Raw genomic sequence first — 14,954 nt, 5'->3', positions numbered from 1 at the left:
TCTACAGACTGAAAAAGAATCATATTCATCCCGTGTCCAAACAGGCACTGATCCAGTTTCATAAGACCATATTGAGTATGCATGCTCCTCTTTTGTTCACATGGGTAGTGATCCAGTTTCATAGTTTCATAAGACCATATTGAGTATGCATGCTCCTCTTTTGGTTACATGGGTAGCGATTCAGTTTCATGAGACCATTTTAGAACAGTGCTTAAATTTAAGAACTCGGTTAAATATACTTACAAGTGGTACTTACATACAAAAATATGAAACTCGGGGAATACTGGTCAATAATATGTTTTACATCTTTATTTCAATAGCTAAACTTAAAATACTTACTACAATACACAAGAAGAACAATCAAAATGCAAAATAGATAAGCGTTAAAAAACTTAGGTAATAATTTCTCGTAAGACATTAATTATACTATATATTTTTGGTTTCCTTCCACCTCCCTCAAAATACCCTGATTAGTCCAACTGATACTATAATGTCCAAAACAATTCAGTATAAAACAGAAGGGAAGGATTATGTCAGTAAAAATGTTAGCGTTCACGCCACTAAGGGTACTTCATCACATTGTCTTTTAGAAAGTCAGGTGAAGGGCCCTTTTGTGGCATGAAAGCTAACAGATTTGTTGAAATAAACCATCCCTCTGTTTTATACCGAGTGGCTTTGTTTTATAGCCAAACTTTTTTTTTCTGTAATTGTTTAAAAACATCTTGTACCATTTATGGTTTGGTGGTGTTTGTTACTATAAACTTTAGGTTGGATTCATAAGTTGGGAGGGTGGCCTAATGGTTAAGGTGTTTGCCTTACAAACACAAGGTGCAGGGTTTGAGTCTCACAAGGGATGCTTGGCTAGGCTTAAAATGGCTCACAAGGGCAGTTAGCTTAGTACTAATCTATGAACCTATGAACCTATTTTAGTGTTTGTGCAAACCAGTGAATGTTACTAAATGGGTGGCTTGGGTGGAATGTTCATTGACCAATGGATGGGAGAGACCAATGGATGGGAGATCGCAGATATACCCCAGGGATTACTTCAGTGTCACTGCTTGACAGAGGCACAGCAAAATAATAGGCATAGTTTTATTCAAACTAAAGGGGTGGCGAAAGCCATATAACTATGGGCTAGGCTTATAAATGCCCTTGGGCAGATAGCCTAGTATGAACCTATGAACCTATGAACCTAAGTGTACACTGTTCTTTGTGAACAGAAAATGCAAGCACAACTCCCGCCTTCTTCCTCCTACTCCTACTTTTAATTTTCCTACTGATTTTCATGTATACTTAAATAACATCTAAGAAATGAATACCCTCCTTAGAGGACACTTGGCGACTACCTGCATAAACCAACTCATTCCTTTAGAATGTGGAATGATGGTGTATAAACCTTTGATGACTTATGTGACTAAAATACCGTCTTCTAGAAAATTCATGTCACCAAAGGTACTTGACTAGATAGCAGTGACTTAACCAGTATTGAAATGTTTATGGATATCATCCTAAAGAGCAATTTTATGTTTTTTGATGGGGAATATTACTGGCAGAAATTAGGTACAACAATGGGTACAGCTATAGCTCCACTCTATGCGAACCTACTATTGACGGAGTGGGAGCACCTGTTTAACGGCAAATACACCTCAAACATCAAGTTATACACAAGGTGTCCGGATGGTATTTTTATACTATAGTCAGATGACTATGCTACATTAGACAAATTTTTCAAACATTTAAATAGTTCTACTTATTTTTTAAAGTTCTCTTATGAACACTCTAAGGAAAGTATTTATTTCTTAGATGTTACGCTTTACAAAGATAGAGTTAAAAGTACCTTTCAAGCTACGGCTTACAGAAAAAAGACTTTTTCAAACAGTTATTTGCATTTGTCTAGTCACCATCCGTTACATCAAAAGAAGGCTATAGTGAGAGGACAAATGATTAGGTTATCCAGAATCATCTCAGATGATATTTTATTTATTTATTTATTTTATTTTACATTTGTTTACTGGGAACGTCTGACAAGCTGTTCTTTTTCAACGGAGGCCTGGGGAGATAAGCTCCATAAAAAAAAAAAAACACGACATAAACATATACAATGGTTATACAAAAGAACAAGTTATTAGATTAGCTATACAGGTAAAATCACATATAATATTTTGTATAATTTCAGTATTGCATATTTTTGTAAAATACAACAGAGAATATAATTTAACAACAATCAGAAGGATAATTATTTAGAATAGATATAGATGTAGAAATAACATATAACATTTTTTATAATTTTACTAACAAGCTTTTTATAACAGTCTTAGTCCCTAAACATACAGTATAAAATATAACAGCAAAATTAGACTCTGTTTTGAAGGAACATATTTAAGATATGAAATTCAGTGGAAGTAAGTGTTTTGCAGCAATCTTTACCAGATCAATGTTGAGTGTTCTTAGCCTGGGCTGCTACAAGAGCATAACCAAGTTTTGGTTAAATGCTCTTTAAGCAACTCTTTGAATTTAGATATTACACAGGTAGTTTTTATGTTTTTCAGGAGATAATTCCATTATTTGGCTATGTAGTGACAGTAAAGGTTTTCCAGCGGTGTTGTTAGCTTTAGTTATCATTAGTAGTGACTTCTTGTTAGAATGAAGGACTCGGATGGCAGAGAATGGTTGCAGGATTTTAAGGAGGCAGGAATTTTGTCTGATTGGTAGACAATTGGTAAACTATAAACAGTTGGTTGTAGACCAGGAGGTTGGGCAATTCTAGCCAACTGAGTTTTTTTAGTGCTAGACACTAATGAGATCTGTAAGTAGATTCAGTGGCAAACCATGCAATTTTATTGTAGCAAGATTGTTTAGATCTGATTTCTTGTTGTTGGTGAGTATTTACTAAGGCACACAGAAGTGTGGCAACTAGATGAGTTCTAGCGATGGTAGCTTTTGTATTACTTGTGAGGATTTTTTTGTGTCTATGTAGTGATCTGAATTTTTTATGAACTTTTTTTATTGAGTAGGCTATGTATAAGTCAAATTTCATGTTACAATCTATGATAACTCCAAAAAACTTGGTATGGGTAAGCTAAGAATTCCACCTAGGCAAGCTCAGAAATTATAAAAAGCAGACAATTCAACTAGCGTAAAAAAATGATTATTTGCTTTCACCAATTTCAGACTTCTTTTTGAGTATACTAAAGTTGTTGGTACTTCCCTCAAGTTTGTTTACAGAAATAATTATAATATTAAGAAATTGCTGCAAAGGGATAATAGTCGATTTTTTTTAAAAAAAAAAAAAGCTCAATCTAATAGAACTAAAGGAATGAATAAATGTAGTTTTTGTTTCATTTGTAGGTATATCCTAAGGAATGTTTGTGAGTTTGAAACATTTAGAAACCACTTTACCTATCCCAGGGGTTTTTAATTGTAAGACCAAGGGTATATTTTACATTGCAGTGTGTGCTGAATGTGACTGTTACTATATAGTGATGACAGAAAGAAGCTTACAGAAAAGAATTAAAGAACACATTTCAAAGCAAACCAACTTTATTGTCATTCAACCACACCGAGTACAGCTGAACAAAATTACATGGATAAGAACTAGTAGCACTTTAAATGTTTTATTGTTGCTTATTTGATTGATGAATTAGGCTTTTAATTGAACTGATTTTACTACATAAATGTGATGTGTTCATGTATTAGCTGTTTCTAAAGAAGTCTGGAATTGACGAAAGCAAATAAACATTTTTTTATGCTAGTTGAATTAATTGTTTTTTATAACTTCTGAGCTTGCATAGGTGGAATTCTTAACTTATTGGTTTGGTTGTGTTTTTCCACTATTCATTTTTGGACTTTTTGGTTTGAAGCTTGGTACTGGTCATGGGTTAAATGATTGTGTTGTTTGTTGATGATATATTAAAGGATGAAGGAGGGACATTGTTTTTAGTGGGTTGGGAAACCATTAGCTTTGTCTTATTGGGGTTATCAATGAGCTGAGCATTAGCTACTATGATTTTACATCTGAGAATTATTGTTGGGTTATATGTTGTAGTTGCTGAAGTGTTGAAGCAATGCATATTAGGGTGGAATCATCTGTGTACTGAAACAAGGTAGCATGTGTAGTAGCAGTGTGTAGGTTGTTTGTGAATAGGGGGAAGAAGAGGGGTCCCAGGATGGAATCCTGAGGCACTCCTTCAGTGACTGGCAGGAAGGAGGAGATATTATGCTGCCATTTAACTAATTGCTGTCGCCTGGCTAAGTAGTCCTGGAACCATGTTATAGCCGTGTGCCGAAGATGGAGATTGGATAGAACTGAGGTGAGTTTGTTATGTGAAACAGAATTAAAAGCCTTGGATAGATTGAGAAATATGGATGAAACTATTTCACCTTCATTTCTGTGATGATTTACTGTGTTAGTAAAGGCCATCAAAGCAGTGGTAGTGCTATGTTTTGGCCGAAAACCGTGCTAACTATTGGAAGGAAAATTGTTAGTCAGGAGATAGTTAAGTAATTGAGAATGACTGCATCTTTCTTATATACTGGATAGGGGACAGGAATGCAATGGGGTGGTAGTTAGATAGTTCTGTGGAGCTCCCATCTTTATGCAATGGGATAATGTCTGATATTTTCCAAATGGGTGGAACCTTTCGCTCAGAGATGGCTTTATTAATAAGGATGGCTTTGGCAGACATTTTAAGATATTTGGCTAGTAATTGATCTGATGTTAGTGATGTTGGTTTTAGTTTTTTTAGATATTTTTATAGTATCAATGGAGACAGGTTGGAAGGAAAAGTTATTGCTCTGGTTAGATTTTAAGCAAGGAGAATATGGTGTAGAGCATTTGTTATTAGTAAGGGACACTACAGTTTCTGTGAAACATTTATTGAATTGTATTTCTATACTGTCTTTAGTGTTACTGGTTGATGGGGAAGGAGTACTGACTTGTCCTGGTTGTAAAATGTTTTATTTTTATTGTAGACCAGAATTTTTGAGGATTTTTTTGGTGTTCGAAGATGAAGTTTAGAAGCTAGAACACATAGTTTTAAACAGAGGTTATCCCAATAACATTTTGTCAGAATGTAGAGTATGTTTTTTCGAGGAGAAATTCTAACTATCAGCCAATTCTTTTAGACAACTCCTTCTCTTTGATGAGAAGGAATAATATCACCTGTAACATTGGGAGAGTATTCATATGTACTTTTACAAGTAAGACTGACAATATTAGAAACAACATTTTGTTTAAAAACTGGAAAAGAAACTTTTCAGAAGACTTTTTGTAAAGTTGCATTTTGAACCAACTATTATTTATAGAAGAAATTTTAACATTAAATAAAGGCTGGAATTTTTATCTATTATTAGTGACAATAGTAAATGTAAAATGAATATGTACGGCAGACGCAAACAATGTCGTTATATACTAGATGTCAAAGCAGTGGTATATCTACATCAGTGCATCTCCTGTGATGCTTTTCACAAGTAAAACTGAGCAACAGCTCAAATGAAGAATTTATGAGCACAACCTTGATTTAAAGAAAGGGAACCCCAATAGTGCTTTGCCGAAACATTCTAGAAACATTCTAGACTTTACAAAACCTTTACGTTGTTCAAATTTTTCATTTTATAAAAGGCAGAGTTTTCAGAACAATCAGGGCTGTGCAGAGTATATTTAAGCAAGCAGAGAATGATCTGGCATTTAAAACTAGATGCCTGCACTTATCCTGGCATTAATAATTATTGCTCTATTGTTCTGATTGTTAATTTAATAAGCTTATTTATTTGTTTATTTATTTGCCATGTTAGGGTTTCATATATGTAGGTTTTATGATTTATTTATTTAAGCAAAAGCCGAATGTGATTGGGTAGAATAGGTTATTTAACTTTGCATTTCTTGCTGTTTTATGATTGACTTATTTTTGCAAAGTCCAAATGTGTTTGGATAGAACAGAGCTGTTTTATGATTGGTTTATTTTTGCAAAGTCTGAATATGATGGGGTAGAACAGGGCTGTTTTATGATTGGTTTATTTTTGCAATGTCCAAAAGTGATTGGGTGGAACAGGTTACTTAACTCAACATTTCTTGCTGTGTTATGATTGGTTAATTTATATAATGTTTGAAAATGATTGGGTGGAACAGGGGATTTAATTCTGCATGCAATTTCCTTCAAGCAGATTTGAACAAGTCCTGTGATAGGAGAAAAGCACTCAACTGCTATTTGCTTGCATTTTGTTTTGTTTTTAATAAAAGTTTTAATTTTTTATTGTATTCCTGGACTGAGTTTTTGCAGTATACCATTGGAGGTAGATGTGTTTGTTAATAGATTTGTCACATTGCTACACATCCTTGCATTGTCTCGTTGTTTTTTATGGATTCATAAAGGTTGCCACAAAGTGTAGACTACGTGTATACTTAGTATAATCTTTCTGAGTAAAAAGACAGCACAAAAATGTGGTAGGGATGTTCCTGAATTCAGACTGTGTACACTCTGTGTAGGCATTCATAAATCCAGGCCTTTACCTATATGTATATTTGGTATCTATGGGTATGTGTGCATGGGAAGGGAATCCATATTGCACAAGCAAAAATTATGCTAAAGCAGAAAAGATCATCACGTCTACAGCTCCACATAGAAAAACCTAAGACTCAAACCACACCAAAGCAGCACTACTGTAGTAAGTAAGTCTTTATTTGCTATGCATAGCCCCCCTGAAAAACAAACCTGACACACTGACATTACATACATATGTAACCCAAGGTCAAATCAGGCACCACATATATTATCCAACCAGTAAGCATACACTTCTAGACATTATTCTAACAAACATCACTGAAAAATGCTAGTCAGAATTAATTCTCCCCATTATACTTAGTGAACTCTGCCTAATGAATACTGCTTACTTCTTGGCAGCCTAAAACACGCAAGTGCCCTCCTAATTACATAACTAATGGAACAGCCACAGAAAGATCTGAGGACAGTCTCTTAGCAGAATTCTGTGGCAAAGATCAGGCTCCTCAGTAGGCAGCTACCTGCCCTGTTAAAGCTCCTTTCATCTGTACGAACACATTAAGCTGCATTAAAATAAATAGTCTGCACTGAAAACTAGAGGGTAGAACATGTAGAAAATACCATGGCTAATTTCACAATAAACTGTGGTCTTAATGAGGACCTTAAAACTAAGATAAGCACTCTCATTATGCGCACCTGAAAAAGATAGCAAGAATATATATATATATATATATATATATATATATATATATATATATATATATATATATATATATATATATACACTAACTAAATTAAATCTGACCATTGTAGGGACCTGTTTGGTAACTCTATACAGTTTTGGAACACTAAAAACATTTCCAGACAAAATATCTTTAATAACAAGAACAATGCAAAAGGCATACCTCCAGGTAATGGGTCAAGCATAACATTTCAAATCTGGAAAAACATACTTAACCATATTCAACCATACTTCCTTTTCTACATCAACTAATCCATTACACAGTTATCCTAGCTACCCTTGCCTTTACTTTAGAGACACAAAAGTCTTTTGGCTTTTCCTAGTTAGGGGCCACCACAGCGGAACTCTGGTCCACTCATGATCGGCAGTGGATTTTTACGTTGCCAAGTTGCCAGCCCAACTCCTGACCTTCAACAAAGGCATGTCTTTAAATGTCACTTGCCCACGGGGAGGACATGCAGACTCCACACAGAAGGCGCTCTTGCCAAGAATCGAACAGGAGAACCTCTTGCTGTGAGGTGACTAAGCTAACCGCTGCACCACCGCGGCCTCCTTTACTTTACTTTATAGACACAACACAACAAAACAAAAAAATCAAAGACCTTAGTAAAAGTCCCTCCAGTGCCAAAGCTTATTTTTACAAAATACACCCATTCAGCTTATTTTTGCAAAATACACCCACTCTTGCATAAACTGGGAACGCATTTTCTAAAAGCCCTTCTTGAGCATATACTTAACCCATCCTTATGCACTAAATCTGTCCTAAAGTTACCACCTTTACTTCATTGCACAAAACATCATCCCCCAAAACTGCTTAACATTATCACCCAATACAAAACCTCGATCCAGTTGCCAAGGTTTTTGAAAAAAAATCCTATGCAAACAAATTCTTAAGTTCACCACCCAATATCACATTCTCAAGGACAAATAGCATGGCTTCTGATCCAGATATAGTACCTCCACAGCCATTTATATGTAGGTCAGTTCTGTCTACAGCAATTAGGATGAAGTCAAGCTTAAAGGATTTATGCCTCCTGACCTAAAATAGGATATTCAAATGTGCTAAACACAACTCTTTGTTACAAAAACCCCAAGAAGTGCCTTTTCTCCAATGAGGACTGTACCTGGTTTTGGAACTACCTATACAACACAGCCTTTATAATAGTCACTTACACTATCAAATTAAATCTCTGGCCCAGCAGTATGGGATTCCTCTGGAATAAATCAGAACTCGACCCCCTATTTTTCACAACATTTAAAATTATCTTCTTTGGGATATGAATAAAAAACAAATGAATAAAAAACAAAAAATGAATAAAAAACAAAAGGAAGCACACCACGACAATCAAAACTATTTATTTATTTATTTTTTATTTTACATTTGTTAACCGGGAAATTCCGACTGGACCAGGTCCATTTTCAGCGGAGGCCTGGGGAGAAAAGCTCCAACATCAAGTTATACAAATACAGTACATCCAGCATAATACACAAAACAGGTTACATCATGTATGCTGAGCATAGTAATATAACAAGAATTAATAAAAACACTCCAGGTAAAAGATATAGAACATGGGTAAAAAGACAATGTCAGTCATACTTTGGTAAGAAAAGAAAATATATCAAGTAAGATTCAAGTAAGCGCTTTCACGTCCCTTCGGACGCTTCATCAGACTTTAAAAATACAATGCATGAGAACTTCTTAAATAGTGGCACAAAACCATTGAACCAATGAAATTACTCTCTAGATTAAAACATTCATTAGTGTTTTAAAGGTACAAAGACAAAGCAATCAAAACCCTTCATTCATACTCCACATAAAATGTATGTGTAATACATTCATACCCAGATAACTTCAAACTCTGCAACCAATGAACATACATATAATGAAAAAATATCATTCTAAAAACACTTGTGTTAAAAAATATATATACACACAGACACATATAACATTTCATTCCAAAAACATATTCTAAAAACTTTATTTTATAGAATATATGTAGTTCTATAAAATGCATATGTATATATATCATAGAAGAGTGTCTACTTTTAATTAATCATTTCTCATACTATTAATGAGTCAAAGGGCGATCTGCTAAAAATGGTTTTAGAGAAACTCTCTCATTCAAACCATGACCCCTGTCTGCCTGTAACTTAATAATCCATCTACCTTCCTGTTTCTCTGTAAAGGTCTTGATATTACCTAATCTCATTGTCCTATGTGTCATTTCTAAATTCATAAATGTAAATCTGTGAGTAGTCCCTCGCTGTTTTGCCAAGCCATTCCTTTCATCCAACTTATTGATGGCATATAAGTGTTCTCTAATTCTTTCTCTAAGTGTCCTATTGGTTTTACCCACATAGAAACTGGTGCATTCCTGACACACTGCTAAATACACTAAATCTCTAGACTTACAATCTGAATAATGATTAAAAGTATATATTTGTGCTGTATCTGGGTGAGTAAATGTGTTACAATTAGCTATATAGGCACACTGGTTACAACTGTGACATGAGAAAGTACCCTTCCTTACTGAATCTACTTTCTGTTTACTATGTTTTTCATAACAAAGTAGTCTCTTAATTTTTATAGCACATCTTCGGTCTTTCTCCCACAAGCTCTTTTATCTTTTCATCTAATAATAGGATATTCCAATTCTTCTTAATTACTTCTAAGACTTTCTTATTATTGTTAGTGTAAGGGATCACTACTCTATGCACTTGATCATGTGTTTTATTATCTGGAGTTACTGGCATCTCTCTCTTTCTTCTAATGTAAGGTTTTCCTGCTACTGCTCTATCTAGATCATGTATAGTCTCTAGATCTCGTGAATGATAACCTATTTCTACAAACTCTTTTCTCATCACTTGAAGTGTCCCCTGCAAAGTCTCATCATTACTTGTAAGTCTAGAATACCTAAGAGGTTGACTTTTAACAATGTTCTTGTAGATATGTGGGGGTGCACACTATTACGGTGTAGTAGGGCGTTCCTTCTACATTCCTTCTTAAACAGCTTGGTATGTATAGTGCTCCCTTCTTTTATTAATTCAGCATCTAGGAACTCCATCTGATGTCTAGACCATTTGGCTGTAAAAGACAGGAACTGCATTGTTCTATTTACACACAGAATGAAATCTTCTAAAGCATCTACACTACTTCTCCAAATCAAAAACACATCATCCACAAAACGTTAATAATAAACTATATTACCAGAATAATGTGCATCACCAAGAACATAAGTACTTTCCCAATATGCCATCACTGCATTGGCATAAGAGTTAGCACAGGGTATCCCCATTGCTACACCATTTATCTGTAAGAAATATGTTGCTTCATCCACAAATGCATTATTGTTCAAAATTAAATCCATTAACATGGTGCTTCTAATGACATCATCCCTGGACATCCCTTTTTCAATCAGAAACAGTCTCAAATAATCAATTCCTACATCACTGGGAATGCTAGCAAAAAGTGGCGTAACATCTAAAGTCACCAAGTAAACTTGTGTCATAACCTGACAACTTGACAGTGTCTCCAAAAATTGTTGAATATCCTTCAGAACAGAATCCATAGTTTCTACTAGAGGTCTCAATTGTTTCTCCATGTATATTGATATGGGCTCTGTGAGCCAACCTCTACTGGAGACTATGGGTCTTAAAGGGGGGTTGGTCATTGTTTTATGGATTGTAGAGAGCCACTGAATGTAGGGACTAAAGGTTGCTCTACAAAAGAATATTTATATATGTCCATATTTAAGATACTGCACATCACCATATCATACAAATCACTATGGACATCTTTAATAATTTTATCAAGTTGTGTGTAAGTAAGTGTCCTATATGTATTGTTATCAGACAGCATAGTTTCTATATTAGTAGTGTAATACTCTTTATCTAACACCACAACCATGCCCCCCCTTATCTGTGGGTCTAATAACTATCTGATTATTTGCATGTAAAGTTTGTAGAGCATGTCTTTCTGACATATTCAAGTTATAAAAATCAGGTTTCAAAACATTGCTATGACTTTCAAAAATATTCAACAAATCTTTCTCACATGCTTTCTCAAATGAATCTAGCAATGGATGGAGCTGTGGTGTAAAAATAGATGGTTTTCTGAAAGCATTCTCATTAATACATATCATACTATAATCATTAGCATATAAAAGTTTCAAACATACATTTCTATAGAAACATTTAAGATCAACCACAATGTCTGAGATATTGGCATTCTGTGAGGGAATATAAGATGATCCCTTGTCTAAAACAGCTTTCTCTGAGTCCGATAATACATATTTGGACAAATTAAGAGTCAAACCTTGGGTACTGGTTTCAAAATCTTCCTCTGAATCTCATGTCTTTCTTCTCTCTTCGGATGATTTCTGTTTACTCCCCGAATAACCTGGACTCCACGTTGGTTTGGTAGTGGCTTTGTAGGGGAGCAGAAAAGGAAGAGAGATGTCTTGCATGGATGTCGAAGCCACTGGTTCAGGTGATGTTCATTTCCTTCTCACGACTGGCTCCACTGTTTGTGAGATATCTATGGCGATATCCCCATTGTTATCTGTTGGCAAAGACGGCGTCTTCTCTACTGCACATCCCTTGTTCTCATTACTTCCTGTCACTGCTGTAGTGTACAACTTAACATCAGGAGGTGGTGCTTGCTTTGAAGGAGTGTCAGTTTGGTGAAAGACTGAGAATCAGTCTCTCTATTACGTGGTAGTTGTTATGGCCACGAGAACATATTTCCGTTCATGAAATTGAGGGAATCTCTTTCTAATTTCTTCTTTTTAGCTTGCAATAATTTGTTTTCAAGAACCACTAGTGTATCATTTATTTTGTGCAAAAAGTCATTCATTTCAGCGTGTGACACCAAAGAGGCTAATTGCTGTTGAACTTGTTTGGCTTCATCACTCAAGACAGTCTCAATAGCTACATAGTTCACTGTCAACAATTTTATGTAGCCGAAACTCATCTCCAAGTTTAGCTTTTGCCAGTTAATCAAAAGTTCAGGGTAGGTAGAACCAAAAGTCGGCATCTTCAAGATGCATAAGCCTCTCGGGACAATTTGAAAATGCAAGCCTCCATGTGTTTCCGTTGCCATTGAGTATGTTTAAGTTTAGTCATAATACCTTCCAGTTTCCTTGTCAATTGTAAAGCCTCAATATTAACTGGTTTTGAGGCTGCCTCTTGAGCATTAGCAAGTAAGTCTTTACGTGAGAACTTCAGTAAAGGATTTCCTTCTGCCTTCAATAATTGAGAAAGAGTAACAGTACCTTTAGAGGGGATCTCTCCCAGAGGTAAGGTTTGATAGGTTTCTTCTGTCATGTCCCCTTTGGTTAATCAAAACAACATCCAGTAAAAAATGAAAAAACTTCCAGGGTAAAGTGCCCCTCCAAGAAACAAACTGCAAATGAATAAAAAAACAAAAAGAGACACACCACGACAATCGAAGCTAACCTTTTAATTCCACAAGTAAGTGCTTTCATGTCCCTTCGGACGCTTCATCAGACTTTAAAAATACAATGCATGAGAACTTCTTAACTAGTGACACAAAACCATTGAACCAATGAAATGCTTGTCTTTGGAGTGTGGGAAGAAACCAGAGCACCTGGAGGAAACCCACACGAATGCAAGTAGAACATGCAGACTCCGCATAGAAGGCACCTCAGCCAAGACTTGAACCAGAGAACCTCTTACTGTGAGGAGACAATGCTAACCACTGCACCACTGCCCTGTCCATAAATTACTTAGAGAGGCTAACAAAGGTTAAAGTACTGCAGAATAAGGGGAATCTCACAGCACAACAGGATACACAAATGATGCAGAGTATTAAAGAAAAAATAAGGAAGTATCTGGATAATATGTATGAGTTTAGAAAGACTGCATTTAAGCAAATATTCCAGAGCACACACACTTTAGCACAATGACTTAGGTAACAGAATGTTGAAAGGGTTTTCATCAAACTTAAGCAACCTATAACAAGAAAAATAACTAGAGACCCCATACAGGTTTTAGACATATTGCAGAAATTTTATGAAATTTCTTTATAAAGCAGAGAAATGTGGAAATTAAGAAAGAGTACAAATGGAAATATTTATTGAAGGCTTAATTAAGCCAAAGTTAGAGGTAGATGAAGCTCAATAACTAACAATTAAGATAGGAGATGATGAGATAAAATCATTGATGTATAATCAATATTTAGGAAAGTCTCCGGGAACAGATAATATTCCTGTGGAAATTTGGAAATTAGTAGGGAAGAATGCAATAAAGATCTGGAAGATTTTGTTTAACAGTATTTTAAAAGGATGGGAAGCACCAACATCTTGGAACAAAGCTGTAGTGGCTGTGTTACCTAAAGATGGCAAAGACCCTTTAGACTCAGCTTCATAGAGACCCATTTCAATTTTAAACCACAATTATAAAGTGTTTATGTCTATACTAGCTAAAAGAATGGCAAAAGTGTTGCTAACATTGACAGATATAGATCAGTCTGCTTTTGTGGAGGGGACGTAAACATTTGACAAAATTAATAGAATGATGATCCAGAGAGAAGCAGGGTGTAAGAAGATGCCTCTGTTGTTGGTGGGTCTTGATGCAGAGCAAACATCTGACAGAGTAAGCTGGGATTTTATGAGTAGGGTACTGGCAGCATTTGCATTCCCTGATCCAATGATAAGGTTAATTAGAACGATATATGAAGGATCAGAGACAAGAATTAAAGTGAGAAGGCTCCTCTCAGGTAAGCTGTATTTGAACAGAGGAAATAGGCAGGGTTGTCTTCTTTCCTTTTAATACTTTGTTTATACTTAGAGCTATTGGCAAAGAAAATAAGGGACTAAGAAATACAATGATATAATTGGTATGGTAATCAAGAGTCAAAAACTTACCTCTAGGGGAAGCAGTAATCTACTTTAATACTAAATTCTTAAGTATTCTAGACCTCCATGCTCCAAAAAGGACCATTAGAACTAGGAGTAAACCTGCCCCCTGGCTCTCAAAAGGGACCAAACAAAAAATGCTCCTCAGAAATAAAGTCTGGGCCAAGTGGTTTACTACTAAAAACCCAGAGGATCACTTAAAGTTCAGACAGCTAAGAAATGATACAAAAAAAGTCATTCTGTCAGACAAAAGAAACTATTACATTCAACTCCAACATACCCAGCAAAACAAACCACAAAAATTCTGGGCAGGGATTAACACACTCTTACACCCAGGCCGTTCTGTCACACCCACCCCAGGAAGTACTGACCATGACAATCCAAAGCAAATTGCAAGTACCTTTAACACATTCTTCACTGAGACCATTCAGTCTCTTGCCAATCAACTAACTCCTGACAGCTCATCTCTGACTTCCTCTAATACTACCTTACCTCCCTCATTTCATCTCAAACCTGTCCCTACATCCTTTATCCGTACCCTTTTACTAAAACTCAAACCTACCACCACCGCAGCTGATCTCCTTTCTGCAGAATATCTGCAAAAAGCTGCAAATGCCATAGCCTACCCCATCTCCATTCTGATTAACAAAATAATTTCTGAGGGAACTATTCCATCTATTTGGAAGATCTCACATATTATCCCCCTGCATAAAGGTGGAAACTCTAGGGAATTATCCAACTACAAACCTATTGCTATACTATCTCCACTGGCATAAATCATGGAGAAATGAATTCATAAGCAACTGTTAAAACACCTAATTGATAACAACTTATTAG

At 35.5% G+C, this 14,954-nt stretch overlaps 1 protein-coding gene across 1 annotated transcript in view; it reads right to left on the bottom strand.

Annotated features, from left to right (window-relative positions):
• Positions 1-14,954, bottom strand: part of ABLIM2 (actin binding LIM protein family member 2) — a 2,642,076-nt gene that overhangs the window by 922,513 nt on the left and 1,704,609 nt on the right. The window lies entirely within an intron of this gene.

Source organism: Protopterus annectens, chromosome 2.part1 (assembly GCF_019279795.1).
Source record: "Protopterus annectens isolate FY-2018-M chromosome 2.part1, PAN1.0, whole genome shotgun sequence".
In the NCBI taxonomy this organism is placed as follows: domain Eukaryota; kingdom Metazoa; phylum Chordata; order Ceratodontiformes; family Protopteridae; genus Protopterus; species Protopterus annectens.
Note: the sequence above shows the minus strand (reverse complement) of the source record. Positions and strands in the feature narration are given on the sequence as shown.